Source organism: Macrobrachium nipponense, chromosome 34, assembly GCF_015104395.2.
Source record: "Macrobrachium nipponense isolate FS-2020 chromosome 34, ASM1510439v2, whole genome shotgun sequence".
In the NCBI taxonomy this organism is placed as follows: domain Eukaryota; kingdom Metazoa; phylum Arthropoda; class Malacostraca; order Decapoda; family Palaemonidae; genus Macrobrachium; species Macrobrachium nipponense.
Genome location: NC_061095.1, coordinates 52,557,424 through 52,572,497, shown reverse-complemented (window position 1 = coordinate 52,572,497; position 15,074 = coordinate 52,557,424).

The following is a 15,074-nucleotide window of genomic DNA, read 5'->3' as shown; positions in this document are numbered from 1 at the left end:
CTGATAGATAAACTAAATAGTGTAAAAGTTAATAGTGAATCGAGACTTGTGAGCTTCGATGTAGTATCTCTATTCACAAAAGTGCCTATTGATGATTTATTGGAGTTTTTATCGGAATTATTAGAAAACAAACAACTGGATATTCCATTTTCTAAAAACACCTTAATTGAACTAATAAAATTATGTGTTAAAGACTGTAAATTTGAATTCAACGGAAAATTCTACTCACAAAATTTTGGTATGGCAATGGGAAACCCTCTGTCCCCAGTGCTAAGTAATTTATATATGGAATTTTTTGAAAAGAAAATTTTAAATAATATAATTCCACGCAATGTACCTTGGTTTAGATATGTTGACGACATAATTTGTGTATGGCCAGGGAATGAAGATGTAAATAACTTTTTTGCCAGGTTAAATCAATTAGTACCATCAATTAAATTTACTATGGAAATAGAAAAAGATGAATGCCTACCCTTTTTGGATGTCCTCATACGGAGAAATAGTAGTGGGTTTAAGTATAGTGTTTACAGAAAACCTACTAATATTTCTTCCTATGTACATTTCTATTCTGGACAAACAATAAGGTTAAAAGATCAGTGTTTGCTTCTATGTTTTTAAGAGCACTACGGGTATGTAGCCCAGAATATATAGATGAGGAAATAGATAAAATTCAGAATACAGGCAAGAAACTGAAATATCCAGATAATGTACTAAACAATGCATTAAAAGCGGCAAAAAAGACCATGTATCAAAATCAAAAAGAACCTTACAACAACAAAAATTTGCTTGTACTACCTTATAATAGTAATATGAAAGATATCCCACATCTCCTGAAGAATTTTGGTGTTAATGTAGTTTTTAAAAACAATAAAACAATGAAACAGGTACTTATTAAGAACTCCCCCGACAATGCTAAAAGGATGTGTATATAAAATCCCGTGTAAGTCTTGTGACAACTTTTACATTGGTCAAACGGGGAAAGCACTGGAAAAAAGAATAGACCAACATAAACAATGTGTGAGATATGCACAGGGAAATAGTGGTATATTTGTACATGTTAGTGAGAACAATCATGCTATTAACTGGGAAGGGGCAAAAAAGCTGGTGTGTTCTAATAATGCATTGGAAAGGAATATCATTGAATCTAGTTTTATAAAAGAAAGTTACAACAATAATATGAACATCAGTCAAGGAATGTATAAACTTGATCCTTTAATATCAAAAGAAATTTGTAAACTGTTTAAATTTTAAGGTTGGCTGTAGAGATATATGAAAAATAGGATTATTATATTTGTAAACACAGTAAAGGGGGCAGTAGTGGTAATGAGATGTTCAACCCCGCCTCCCTGACACCTGTCAGGTGTGGACTTGTAACCTAAGCGGTAGTATCCCTTGAGAATTTATTGTAAATTTTAGCCTAATGATTTTTGAAAGCCACTCCTACCTTGACACCTGCCTGTGGGTGGATCTGCCTGTCTTTGTAGTATATATACTCGTGAATTCTAATACTATGTATCAGTCCTTTGTCAATGGCTTGAAAATAAAGCCGAAACCGGTCAGGACCTACACCCTGTCTCTTATTTTTCACCTGTGGATATGTGTGATAAATGAATCACGTGCTAAAGTGATTATAATCATATATATATATATATATATATATATATATATATATATATATATATATATATATATATATATATATATATATATATATATATTAGAGGGAAATGTTCTTTTGAACAAACTTAAACAAGAAAGTTCCTTTAAAACAATCAGGTAGATATTCATACTTAACCCAAACCTCTCTCTCTCTCTCTCTCTCTCTCTCTCTCTCTCTCTCTCTCTCTCTCTCTCTCTTCAGGGAAGAATTACTAATATATAAAACGAACGGGAACCAATTCCAAAGGCCGAGGCTGGAAAATGGCAGTAGCGTGATATCAGGACGTCAAGTCTGTTGAATGGATTCACTGGACATAAAGTGAACTGTGGAGCTATTTCTAGATGCGATATTGACGTCCGTGTTGGTCGTGCAAGGTGTTGCAATATAAAGAAAAAAGCATTTAATAAATGGACACTGCAATTACTTATTTTTATTCAAGAAACGTTCTTCAAAATCCATAATCTAATCCGCATAATTTCCCTAAAATTCACAAAATAACTCCAGGATCTTCATCCAAACCAGAATTTATCTCAAAATCTAACCATATGCAATTACACACAGAGATGGACAGAAAAATTAACGTTAATTGTCGAACACAGAACATTTGTCATCTTGACAGGTTTACGTCAAAGCTGAAGAATATTGAATTATTTATCGCCTCCCTCTATTGAGGATCGAAAGCCAATGAAAATGATCAATTATAACAGATTTTCCTTAATGGGAAACTAACGATTTCTAGATGAGATTTGAGCGTCGGGGGTCGGTCTTTGTTTCAGTAGATTTATTTTGCCAATAAATTCTGTTCAATCTTTAATTTCGGTTCTCGTTTTGTCCAAGACAAAGAAAGATTTTCAGTCGTGTTGTATACATAAGCATCTTTCTCTCTCTCTCTCTCTCTTTATACAGTCTAATTCTACAACGTCCTCACCAAAACTAAAGGTGGTGTACTACCATTTCGCTTTGAGAGAACAGGAGTAGTTATTTAAAGGTAGTGTAAACACTAACATCATCGACCCATTATTATTTTGTTTTCAAGTTTAGCCTAAAAAAGACAAATATAAACTGACAATAAAAAGGGGAAGTTCAGTTGTGGTATATATTTTCGAATAACTCTTAGTTAATCTAACGATGCATTTATTACGGCCGTTGTACAAACATAGAAGTTGATTTCTTAGTTACATTCACTAGTTAGAAATCAAATATGATTGTTTTGTCAGAAACTTCGATCATTTTACAGGTCTCATGATCTATCACGCAAGAATAATTAGCCCAGACGTAATAAGGCTTGATTCCTATGTCCAGACAAGCGCTGAAAATAAAACTATTGCCTAAACTCTCTCTCTCTCTCTCTCTCTCTCTCTCTCTCTCTCTCTCTCACTGTCATGGCGCCCACGAAAGACAGACGCTTTTCCAAACCAAACAAGACCACTCAAGTGGATTAGAAATTTGACGCGACACAGATGCTGATGAGAGAATTGGAAAGCTTCTCCACCAAGTCCTGGAACAAGCGCTTCCGTCTTTCGATTTTAGTCCTGTCTTTGCCTGATTTAGCTGGTCCGCTGGTATAGTGGTTAGTGTCGTGACACATGCTACTCAGATGTGGTGGTTTCGTGTCTCCCCCAGGCCGGTGAAAAATCACTGGCTCTGTAGAATGATCAGTTACTGCTGCAGTGTTGGGGGTCTTCAGCGGTGGGAGGTTGAAACAAACTCTCTTTGGAAGCTTCAGTTTCGAGTCAGTGGCCCCTTGTTCCGTGTGAATAGGTTTCGTCTTCTGAAATGATAATAATAATAACCGCTGTCATATCCTATTTTAACGCTGTCATATACTTCTTTACTGCTGTCATATCCTGTTTACGCTGAGCTCGTGTGTGAATACAAACGCATAATCTAATAAGAATCTCCCTTCTATGGGTAAATAGGGGCGAGAGAGAACAAACGGAATTACGGGTTTAATGAAGGAAGGAGGAAAGTAGAGAGGAGGAGAAGATCCCAGATTCAGTTTTCCATTTCGCTTTTGAAGCTCAAAATGTTCTTGGATTCCTGTCACCACCTTTTCATTTCTAAATGATTTGGGACTTTTACTTTTATGTTTACATATTTCTATATTTTTATCTACCCCATTTTACGAATCGTTAAAAGTAATCTCATTATAACTTTTTTTGTAACTTAAAATAGAGTTTTAGCACAATTTTATCTTATTTTTTTATATATAGTTAGATTTTTTTTTTCTTGTATGTCTTTTTTTCAAATGGTGTAGTAGTTATATAGTTAAGCTTATTTTCTATAATCAGTGTAGTGTATTTGCTTTTCAAATTAACTTCTTTTAGCTCCTAGTGTTATCGTCACCGTAAAAGAGAGAGAGAGAGAGAGAGAGAGAGATAGAGAGAGAAAGCAAGACGTATATTTCCTTGAGCAGTCAGGATTCAAATGGCTTTTTCTCTCTCCCTCCTCACGTAAATTCTACTTTTTATATCTTTTGGAGAAGTGTTCCTCGTTTATTACTTGCCAAAGATAAAGAATGAGAGAGAGAGAGAGAGAGAGAGAGAGAGAGAGAGAGAGAGAGAGAGAGAGAGAGATCGCTTTCCAAGATGCTTCAGACTTCGATGACCTTGAGAGAGTCACAAACGAAATATTTTCAACTTTTTTCTTTTTCTTTTGAAATAATAAAGGACAAATGACGTCATCTCACACCAGATGACTACACTGTAGTTGCTCGTATATAAGTATAAAATACTATTCTCTTCTGATTTCTTAGCTTACTACAATATCATATCCTTTAGTTTTCGTTTTCCTGCTGGACTGTGTTTTAATTCATATATTTTTTACATTTATTTTTGTATTATCCAAGATTAGTCTACGTTTCAAAGCACAAGCACAGGTGCACAGGTATGCATTAAGTACAGATGCATAGGAAGAAAACATCTCACTGTATAAAATTGAAAACTTCGGGAAATTTCGCTGGGGTTTATTTTGGTATTTTATCCCGTCTAAATGAACCAGATTTTTTATGTTAGATATCTTTTACTTAACGATATTTGGGAGGTGATCACAAGAGTGTAGATTCGTAATTTAAGCAAGGACAAGTACAATTTTCTTTTGAAGAATCCAATAATATTTACCGAAATACAAAGACGAAAGTTGGCAATATCCTTTTAGAGTATTGCAATAATCTTGAATATTTATCTCAATGCAGAGTTGCAATACGCGAATGAATTTCTTCTCTGAGATATAAAAAGCATCGTTTAACAAGCACGACATTGCAAGCGTCTTTTGCGCAAGTGCCAGTGCCTTCGAGATTCTGCGGAAGAGAGAAAAAGGTGATTGGAGCGACGGGGAAAATCTGCAAGCTCTGCAACTCGCAAAACTCGTAATTTTATGCAGAGAGAGAGAGAGAGAGAGAGGAGAGAGAGAGAGAGAGAGAGAGAGAAGTAGTTGCAAGAAATAGATCTTTGATGGACGATTGAGAGAGAGTACTTACAAGTACTTACTTACATACTTACAGAAGAAGAAGAAGAAGAAGAAGAAGAAGAAGAAGAAGAAGAGAGAGAGAGAGGAGAGAGAGAGAGAGAGAGAGAGAGAGAGAGAGAGAGAGAAGACTGGGTCTAAGGGGAGGTTCTCAGAAGTGAGGTCTTTATTCATACTCTGGTTTTCAGTCCATTTTCGTTTTGTTTTACATATTGCTGTCAATAAAATTTGGACTAAATTCTAACTATGTACAAAGTCCATAGCCAGGGACGACTTTTATGTTTAAATACGTCTTTTAAAGATTCGACAAAGTTGAATATTTGGGCGGTAACGAACATTTATCTGAGTATTATTTTTTGTGATCTCATATGAAAGAAGAGCAACTGGCATCTTAGACTTAGTCTCATCGAATGTCGGTGAATACCTGATATAAGAGCATCTCGTCTTATTCTCTTATTTGAAGTGACACCAGGAGGAGGAAAAGGAATTGGGGTGTTTGAGGGTCCAACCTCTTTTCGGGTAAACCGAGGATATCAGATTCGTCTTGCTTGAGTCGACAGGGCGAATGAGATTAAATTCTGATGCTTGAAGGCGTCTGCTCTTCCTGACGGTGATTGGAGGCAGCAGGAGGTCTTGGAGTGCACATTGTATCCAGGGGAAATAGTGCTAGAAGGATTTTTCCTTCTTTTGATTTGATAATCCTTGAAGTTTGATTGGTGTGTGTGTTTATATCTTTATGTATATGTGTACGTGAGACTTCTTTTTATTCGTACTGAAAAGAGTAATATTTTTGTATGTTTTATTAGAAAAATATTACATTTCATTTACATAAGTAGGATGTTACAAAATATTCCAAAACTATATGCCTAGAGTATTTACAAATTACTATGGATTTTTTAAAACTAGCCTTTTAATAATTTTTCTTAAACACAAATAACTGTACCATTACCTACAAAATCAATACTGGCTACTCAAAAACAGTAATTAATGTACTCTTTTGTGAAACTTTTTCTATTCTTTCTTTGTAATTGATTTTTAATAGCCACCTATCAAAACAAAATTTGCTCTTAATAAAGGCATCTGTTTCCTCTTTAATATAGACAATTCTGAAGTGAGTTCTGTGGATCCTTCAATTTTGTCAGCTAATTGAGGAACTTTTCCTTAGAATTACCAAACCATAATCCCTATCTTGCCTTCAAATGTCGACTGCAGATATTTCTCTCTCTTTCTCACACACACACACACACACACAGACACACACACACACACAAACCACGCAGGCGAACAACTGACGTTGCTTGGCTAAGAAAGAATTTTGATGATCTTCTATTGCAAGAAAAAGTATTTTGTGTAGAACATTTTTGCCAAGTTGTTTTTCAAACCTTTGCAAATTTTTTATATTTTTATCAAAAGGTAATCATTTTTAGCCGGTAACTTATGTCTGACTAAACAGAAAAAAAAAATTGTGGTGTTTATACTAAAGAAAAATTGAAATATTTAACAGAAAGTCTTTGAACTTAGGCCAAAATGATTTTAGTTCACGCAGAGGAAAAAATTATTTTTTTCAAGCATGAGAAAAACGCTTAGTAAAATCCTCTTATGGACCTTTTGTTCATTTTCGTCAACATCCGGTCTCATAAAGGTCAATTTCATGGCCGTGATTCTTGCCATAAGTTATCCACGCTCGCATTTTAGGATTTTATATTTTATTTTATATATATATATATATATATATATATATATATATATATATATATATATATATATATATATATATATATAAACTGGTTATCAAAATATAGATGAGACGTTAACGTTAATTGATAGATATATAATTAGTAACCAACATTGCTGGTACTATTTATTCTAAGGCAACTTTATACTGGTTTTAAGTGAACTTAAATAATTACGAAGGATAAAAAACGTACTTGCAAAAGGAAGAAGAAGAAGAAAAAGAAGAAGAGGAAGGAGGCCCAAATACAATAGCTATCCAATAAAGGTCAACACAACTAATTCGAATTCTTTTGACGAGAGCCTCCGATAATACGTTTTCCTCAAAAAAAAAAAAAAAAAAAAAAAATATATATACAAAACGCTAATATTGGACGAAACAGTTCGTATTATTGACAAATCAATTACACGAAATGTCATGTCGACAACATGACATCATCAACGAAACCTGTCTCGCCTCAAACATTTACTTAACTGAAAGTATTGACATCTACTTAGTCAGGTGAACGACTCTCAAGTCATTCACGCACATGCGTCCTATCTCGTGTTGTGACGTCATCAGTTCTTTGCTTTATTTTAATATTTTCAGTATCGACTTTGATAGGAACGAAAGGTGACGTCAGAATTTCTACGGCTGAGGAATCATTAAAACATGGAAGCCTACGGAATGACAGTCCTCAAATCGTGTCCTCTTGAGAGAGAAGAGAGAGAGAGAGAGAGAGAGAGAGAGAGAGAGAGAGAGAGAGAGAGAGAGATTCAAAAGGGAAAAACGATCTTTATTTAGTTTATACAAAATCATATGAAAGGCTTCGGTAAAAACCGAGATGTCGTGGACCTTTTATTTATCCTCGGGTCATAACGAAGAGACTGAGGTGGGATGAGGGGGATCAGAGGCCCAATGTACAAGCACCCTCTACATAACATCATTGCCTCTCTCTCTCTCTCTCTCTCTCTCTCTCTCTCTCTCTCTCTCTCACGCACACACACACGTACACACACACACGTAGATCTTGCGCATTCCCTTCCCAAATTGTTTCTCGTAAATCTTAGAATGTTCTTATGAGGAACCAAATAGGCCTATCCATCGAAGGCTAATGTTTCTTCGCGTCCTTTAGCGTTTGGTATGAAAACACTACAAAATGTATAATGAAGTATTAAGTTCATGAAAGGGTCGTGAAATTGAATGACAGGGCAGTTATTCAGGTCGCGAAGAAATGTGTATACAATTCCTTCACACTGTCAATATAACATATTTACAGTAAAAACTGTATTAACATTTATATTTGCAGTCTGTATATTTCTGATTGAACGTAGAGTAATACACCATATATGCTATTTATGAACCCATGGGAAATACCCATACACATACTACACAAAGCTTCTGGCATCTCCTCTCAGCAATTTTTCTTTGCGTCTAGTGAAAGTCACAGAAGGTTGCTTGGTGTCAGAAGGAAAGTTAGTCATGAATGGATTCAAAAGACAAAGTCATATTACCAGTGGCCATATTTTTTGTCATGAACCAATTGCTTTATTAAGGCCTTTGTTGGAGAGAGAGAGAGAGAGAGAGAGAGGAGAGACAGAGAGGAGGACGAGAGAGAGAGAGAGAGAGAGAGAGAGAGAGAGAAACCTCACCAATCCATGTACTTTATTTCAGCAGTTAATTAGTGATAGCAAAGATCTCGTATTCAATATACGATAATGAAACTCTTTCCTCCCTCTTCTCCTCACCTCTCCGCCTCCTCCCCTCCCTTTACCCCCTCACCTCTCCTTCCCCCTCAAAAAATCCCCCTCCATTCGGGAAATAGTTAAAAGGGTCAGCGGAGTCTCTAAATAAGTGAAAGAATAAGAGAAAATAAAACTTCAAAATGAAGGACAGGTGGAAGGCTTTAGCAATCGGGAAAGAAAAAAAATCAGTAACTAACGTAAGCCTTCAAAGGGAGTTTCCGGGAAATAAAAAGGTAAAAAAAACAAACTAGAAAATATGAATTAATCCCTAAGCACGTCAGAAAGTCTTCCCTTCAACGGGTAATTAGTACATTAGACCAATTTTATCCATCGGCAGAAAATTCTCGACTTAAAAACGTTGACTCGCTTTCATGATGGATTGAAACGTTCGAGAAATTTTGAAGTTAAGAAGATATTTACTTTTCCACCTGGAGGAAATATAGCTGAAATAAGACTAACTAATCTCCACATCCCCTCCGTCGTTTCTCTTCGGGTTTCATAAAAAAAAAAGTCTGAAAGTCTTAAAAAGCAAAAATGAAATAGTCTTTGAAGACTAGTTGAGTCTGCGCTGCAGTTCCCATTAAGTTCTTTGTATCTTCCACTGCTGAAGATACCTGGAGAATCTGCAAGTACGTTTAGAGAGAGAGAGAGAGAGAGAGAGAGAGAGAGAGAGAGAGAGAGAGAGAGAGAGAGAGAGAGAGAAATAAAAAAAATGAAGTAAGGATTGCTTCTTGAGGAGACACTTGAGGAAAGAGGCGGGAGTGAATATGATGCCTCACAAGATCGACAACTGCTATGGTCAAATGGACGTTTGTTTACGCTTTTATAAAACAGGTCAAAGGTCAAAATTTAATATGCTGAGGAGTCCTTTTTTCGTAAAGTAAATCGTGATGATATCACCAAACGACGCTGGCAATAAAACGTCGAATCAGTTAGACCTAATATCGTCTGCTTCATCTTACATTTAGCTAAATGGGGCCGTTTAAAAGAACGCTTCAATCCCCATTCTGTATTTGACCCAGCTAATGGTGAAAATGTACTATGTAAATGCAGTTTGCCGAGTTATTTAAGCGGCAGGTGGCGTTAAGCGACGCCCTTCTGCTGGCGTGATGGCTCTCTAGTGCACAAAAAAAGCTTCGTCCGATCTCCGTCTGAAACAGGAGGTTTGTATTTGTCTAAGAGAGGGTTAGTGTCGTCAGTGCACCTCGCGTTGAGCACTGTAGGTGTTACTCAAGGGTGTTTTAAGTGTACATTCGGCCCCTAACTGCTGCACCCACATTTTAGCCTTTTGCTTGACCTTTTTTCCCTGTTCCTTTCTTCATTCAGCCTTGCTGTTCAACTTCTCTAACTATGACCTCTAAGGGTTCCACCTTTAGATCCTTGTAATAATTCTCCTTAATCTTATGAGGTCTTTTTATCTCGCTGTCCAACCACTCCAACTCCCCCTTTTAGAAAATAGAACAACTGAGGTAAAAACTACGAATGGTATCAAACACATCAGTTTTTTTCCTTTCAGAATAAATAAAACCCCCATATCACATGGAAAAAATATGTTTTCTTTTCCCATGAAAGACACACTATACCCTTTCGACTAGAAGCAGCGGGAACAGGCTTATTATATAAACAAAATATTTGTTTGAACTCTCCTGCCGCAGTTGTTTTCCTTTCTTTATAAATAAATCGCCTCAGAAATGAGCTTCCATTCACCTAAAAGGGAGTTTGAAGCAACTAAACAAGAATTAGAAAATGTTTCAGCTGCATTTTCTGATTCCGTAAAAGTTCGTCTGTGTACAAACGCTTCAACTACAGGTATCGAGGTTCTGTTCCGCTTCTATCGCTCAAAAAGAGAGATGATGTTTGAAGAGGGAGTCAAGATTCCTGTGAAGGGTCTATGGCCCCTCATATGAACTAGATGGCTCGGGTTTCAGTTTTTTCATTTGTTTTTTTATTCCTGGGCGAATCCGAGAACTTCTTTAATATTTTCCTGCGTGTGTGTGTGTGTGTGTGTGTGCTGACCTTACTCTGCATTAAGTTACGTGAATGTATCTTAGGTTAGTAGAGAAATAGATTATTTTTATAAACTTTAATCGGTAAATGATAAAGTCGAGAAAATCAGAATTTTTCGCGGTAGCCATTCATTTTATTTCATGATAGTATACCAACGATCGTTATTTCATCATATCTGATATATATATATATATATATATTATATATATATATATATATATATATATATATATATATATATATATATATATATATATATATATATATATATATATATATATATATATATATATATGTATATATATATATATATATATATATATATATATATATATATATATATATATATTGAATTTGTGGTTTTGGCATAATTTCTTTTAGAAGACACACCTGTATTTTGCTTTGAAATGCCACGTGATTCAAGTCTACTGTTAAATTTTAGTCTGAGTCACTGCAGGTTACAATGGTCCCCAAAAATTCGATCTAAGAATTTAAAGAATATAATGAACATAAACATTTAATCATCGTCGAACTCCTACAATAAATATATAAGAGAAACAATTATCGAGATCGAAATATATCGAAAATGGCTCCAATCACACCTGACCATTTCAGAGATGCAAAACCCCACCCAATCAGCGCAGAATCCGGAGCTAATCCTGCACTGAACGCTCGTCAGAATAATAAATAAATCGTTGCTGGCAATAACTCATTCATGGAATCTAAGTTTAATGGATTTTTGAAGGAATATGAGAAAGGGACCCGAATTCCTCTTTCCCCTCCCAGTTATGATCTGGTGGGGGCGTGTGATTGGCTCCCTGGAGTCATGGGATGACATACGTTGATTATCCAGATGTTTCTTCTTCTTCTTCTTCTTCTTCTTCTTCTTCTTTTGTCCCTGGTGATTTATTGCTCGTCATTATTGATTGTCATTGGGCGCCTTCTGGAATATATAATTAGTGGGGTTTTATATTGCTTCGTCAGGGGAGGGAGTTCTGTCCTAGATTGTGGATGTTGGTTACTAATTGTTTACTCGAGTGGAAGGTAGCGTGCACTGGTAATTAAGGCACACACCACCACACACACACACACACACACACACACACACATATATATATATATATATATATATATATATATATATATATATATATATATATATATATATATACATATATACTATATATATATATATATATATCATATATATATATATATATATATATTATATATATATATATATCTACAAATATAGAATTATGTATTTTCGATAGCCATGATGACTTCTGACTTTCACATATATTTTAAAAAATACTTCAATCTAGACCCATTAGCTACTTTAGACTCGTAAACATATAAGCTTCTTATTCTCTTACAGTAAGAAATATTCCAATGAAAGATCAATAAATCATAATCACACAAAAGTATTGGACGAAAAATAGTAATAAAAAAATTCATAGTACAGATTTAACGAAAGTTGAATTAAAATTGTCTTAGCTCTTATTGAATCTAAATACTGAGATACTGTAGACCAAATTGAAAGACTGCATATACTTTACTGAAATATTGAAGGTTTTACATAAATACTCTAAAATTTGTTGCAACACTTTGTATTTCACAATATACTAGAAAAGAAGTAAGAAAGCGTTCACTCCTCCGAGCATGAGAGCAGTAACCGGTTCCTCTTCGAGAAGAGAAAGAATTCGGTGAACTTGAGAGATATTCCGGAATTTTATCGTCTCAAAAGTGAAGGGGTTTAGTCTAATCTATTTCAAGGATCAATTTAAACTTTTCCCCTTTCTGTTCAGTTCTATGAGTCCTTCAGACACAAACTCTGGAAATGAAGTTTTACAGATTTGAAAGACTTTGGGAAACGTAGATTATAAGGGGCCGAATTTGAGGGGTTGTATCATTCTGTCTTCTGTTCTAGCTGTAATAGATAGGCCTAACATTAACTTTATGGCTTTGGTGGCGTATATTATAATAAAACTGCCGTTTCATCTAGACGTCAAGTATTGAGTTGAGCACGAAAGCTAATATAGAAAGAATAATAGAAATTGCAACATAGTCCTAACGTTAAATGTATGACTTGGGTTGCGTCTAATAACACTGCTGTTTCATCGACAGTAAGTATACTGGGTTAAACACCTAAGTTAATATAGAGAGATGCAAAGAAATCACAAGTTATTTAGAAGAGTAATTTATTTCATGTCCATTAATGCTCATTTTATTCAGGTTGACCTGACAATTATATAACATCTAAACTTGAATTGACAGCTGGTTCACGGCTAAGACTGACATGTATAGTTAAAATGAAAAGATTAGATAAATTTAAAAAAAATGAATAAATTTTCGTACCAAGGGGAGAGAGAGAGAAGAAGAAGAAGAAGAAGAAGAAGAAGAACAGGAAAGCCAGATGTGTAAATAGACAATTTCTCAAAGGTCCTCCATTGGCTTTTGGGTAGACAAACAAAAACTTGGGATTTGGTCTCTCAATGCTTAGAATAACAAAAGATTTCTCCTCTTCCTTTTTACAATAAACAATCTAGCTGCTCTCTCTCTCTCTCTCTCTCTCTCTCTCTCTCTCTCTCTCTCTCTCTCATGATTCTCGCCATTTCCTTCCCAAACTGCACCTCATAAATCCCAGAGCGGCTTCATTTGAGACCAAATCGAGCCATGCATCTAATGCTAATGTTCCTCTAATTCCACCTGAGGAGCAAGCAGTGAGGAGAACATCAAGTGCAAATGGTCAAAGAAAAGCAAGATTTCCCTTCTTAATCGTAGAAATTAATTGCTACCAAATTATGCGGATTGTATCCTAGGGTTAATAAGCAATACCTTAAATGCATTCCTTTGCGCTGTGTAAAATAATTATTAATGAACGAACCTTTACGAATCTTTCGTCATACACTGATATTTACTTCCAACCAGAGGTTCCCCCAACTCTCATGAATAACACAGCAGATAATATCTCATTACAACTCCGCTTCCCTGGTAAAAAAAACTACCATTAAATACAGTTTGCATCTTTTTAATGTGATGACGGAAGCGATTCCCTTTGATAAGAGTCATAACCTCGAGAACTCTGATGACAAAGCAGGTATCATTCAATCAGGGTCATTAACATTATCATTGAAGTATTACTTTCGACTGTCACCTGATCTAAGGGGCATTTCATTCGCTCTCTCTGAGGGAGATCTTTTGCAGATGGATTTTCACTACTTTAAGTTCTCGGTAAAGACTCGTGAGGACCTTTGAATGAGCATCAACGAATGATCTGAAACGCATTGCCACATACACCAGTCAAAATCTCTGAGCAGCTGCTGTGGTATACATAGTAGTGCATAGTGTGTCTATTTAAAGGTCAGGCGATCGAAGCTGATTTTATTAGGCAAAAAAACACAAGGAATCCGTCACAACAATGAGAGGAGGAAATAGGATGAAATCAGCCACACATCCTTCGTTCCTATTTCATAAAAGGATACCCTTCTCCTCCAACCACTCCCCCCAACCCCCGCCCCCCACCCTGGGCAACACCCGGTGCTCAGACGAGACCTAACGACCTACATATACATTAATTGCCTTCTGTCATTTCAAGACGCCTTCTGTAAATTGTTCTCCCGTATGTTAGAAAATAATTATTGTTCGTAGAAGGTCGGGGATATCACCCACAAGATGGAGGTTTCCCATAGTCGTTTTTGTTTAATCTATATTAGTTTTTCATTGCATATATACGTAGTATGTTAGTATATGAATATAATAATATAAAATAATATATATATTATATATATATATATATATATATATATATATTATATATATATATATATATCAATATAATATATATATAATTATTATATATTATTAATTATATTTATATATATAGATAATATATATATATATATATATATATATATATATATATATATATAATATATATATATATATATATATATATATATATATATATATATATATATATATATATATATATATTGTATGTGCGCATGTACGTGTGTTTGTGTGTGTAAGCCACAACCACAAGCCGACTGTGAAAACGATGCTATTTAAAATGGAGGTGAGAAAACCTTTTCTGGATAAATTCCTGGAGAGTCAGAACGAAAACAACAGAAATAACCCCAGGTAAAACAACGAATCTGAGAGCCTTTTTTTATACCAGTTAGCGAAAGGTCATAGAAAAAGGAATGTTATCAAACGGTAAGTGTTCACCACAATATTAGATGAAAAAACTGCTGCCGAAGAAATGAACTAAGAAAACCTCACACTTCCTCCTGAGCCCTAAAATGTGTCCAATGTTGACGTTTAAGGAAGACTCCCATTATCTCTATTCAATTTGTGGGAGGTGTGAGCCTCCGGCCTCAAGCACCGCCATCTTGAATTATGCAGCATATTTAATTAAATTAACCAGGTTTAGAGGATTATGATGTTGTTAAAGACTCTGAAATATAATTATCTAACATAGCAA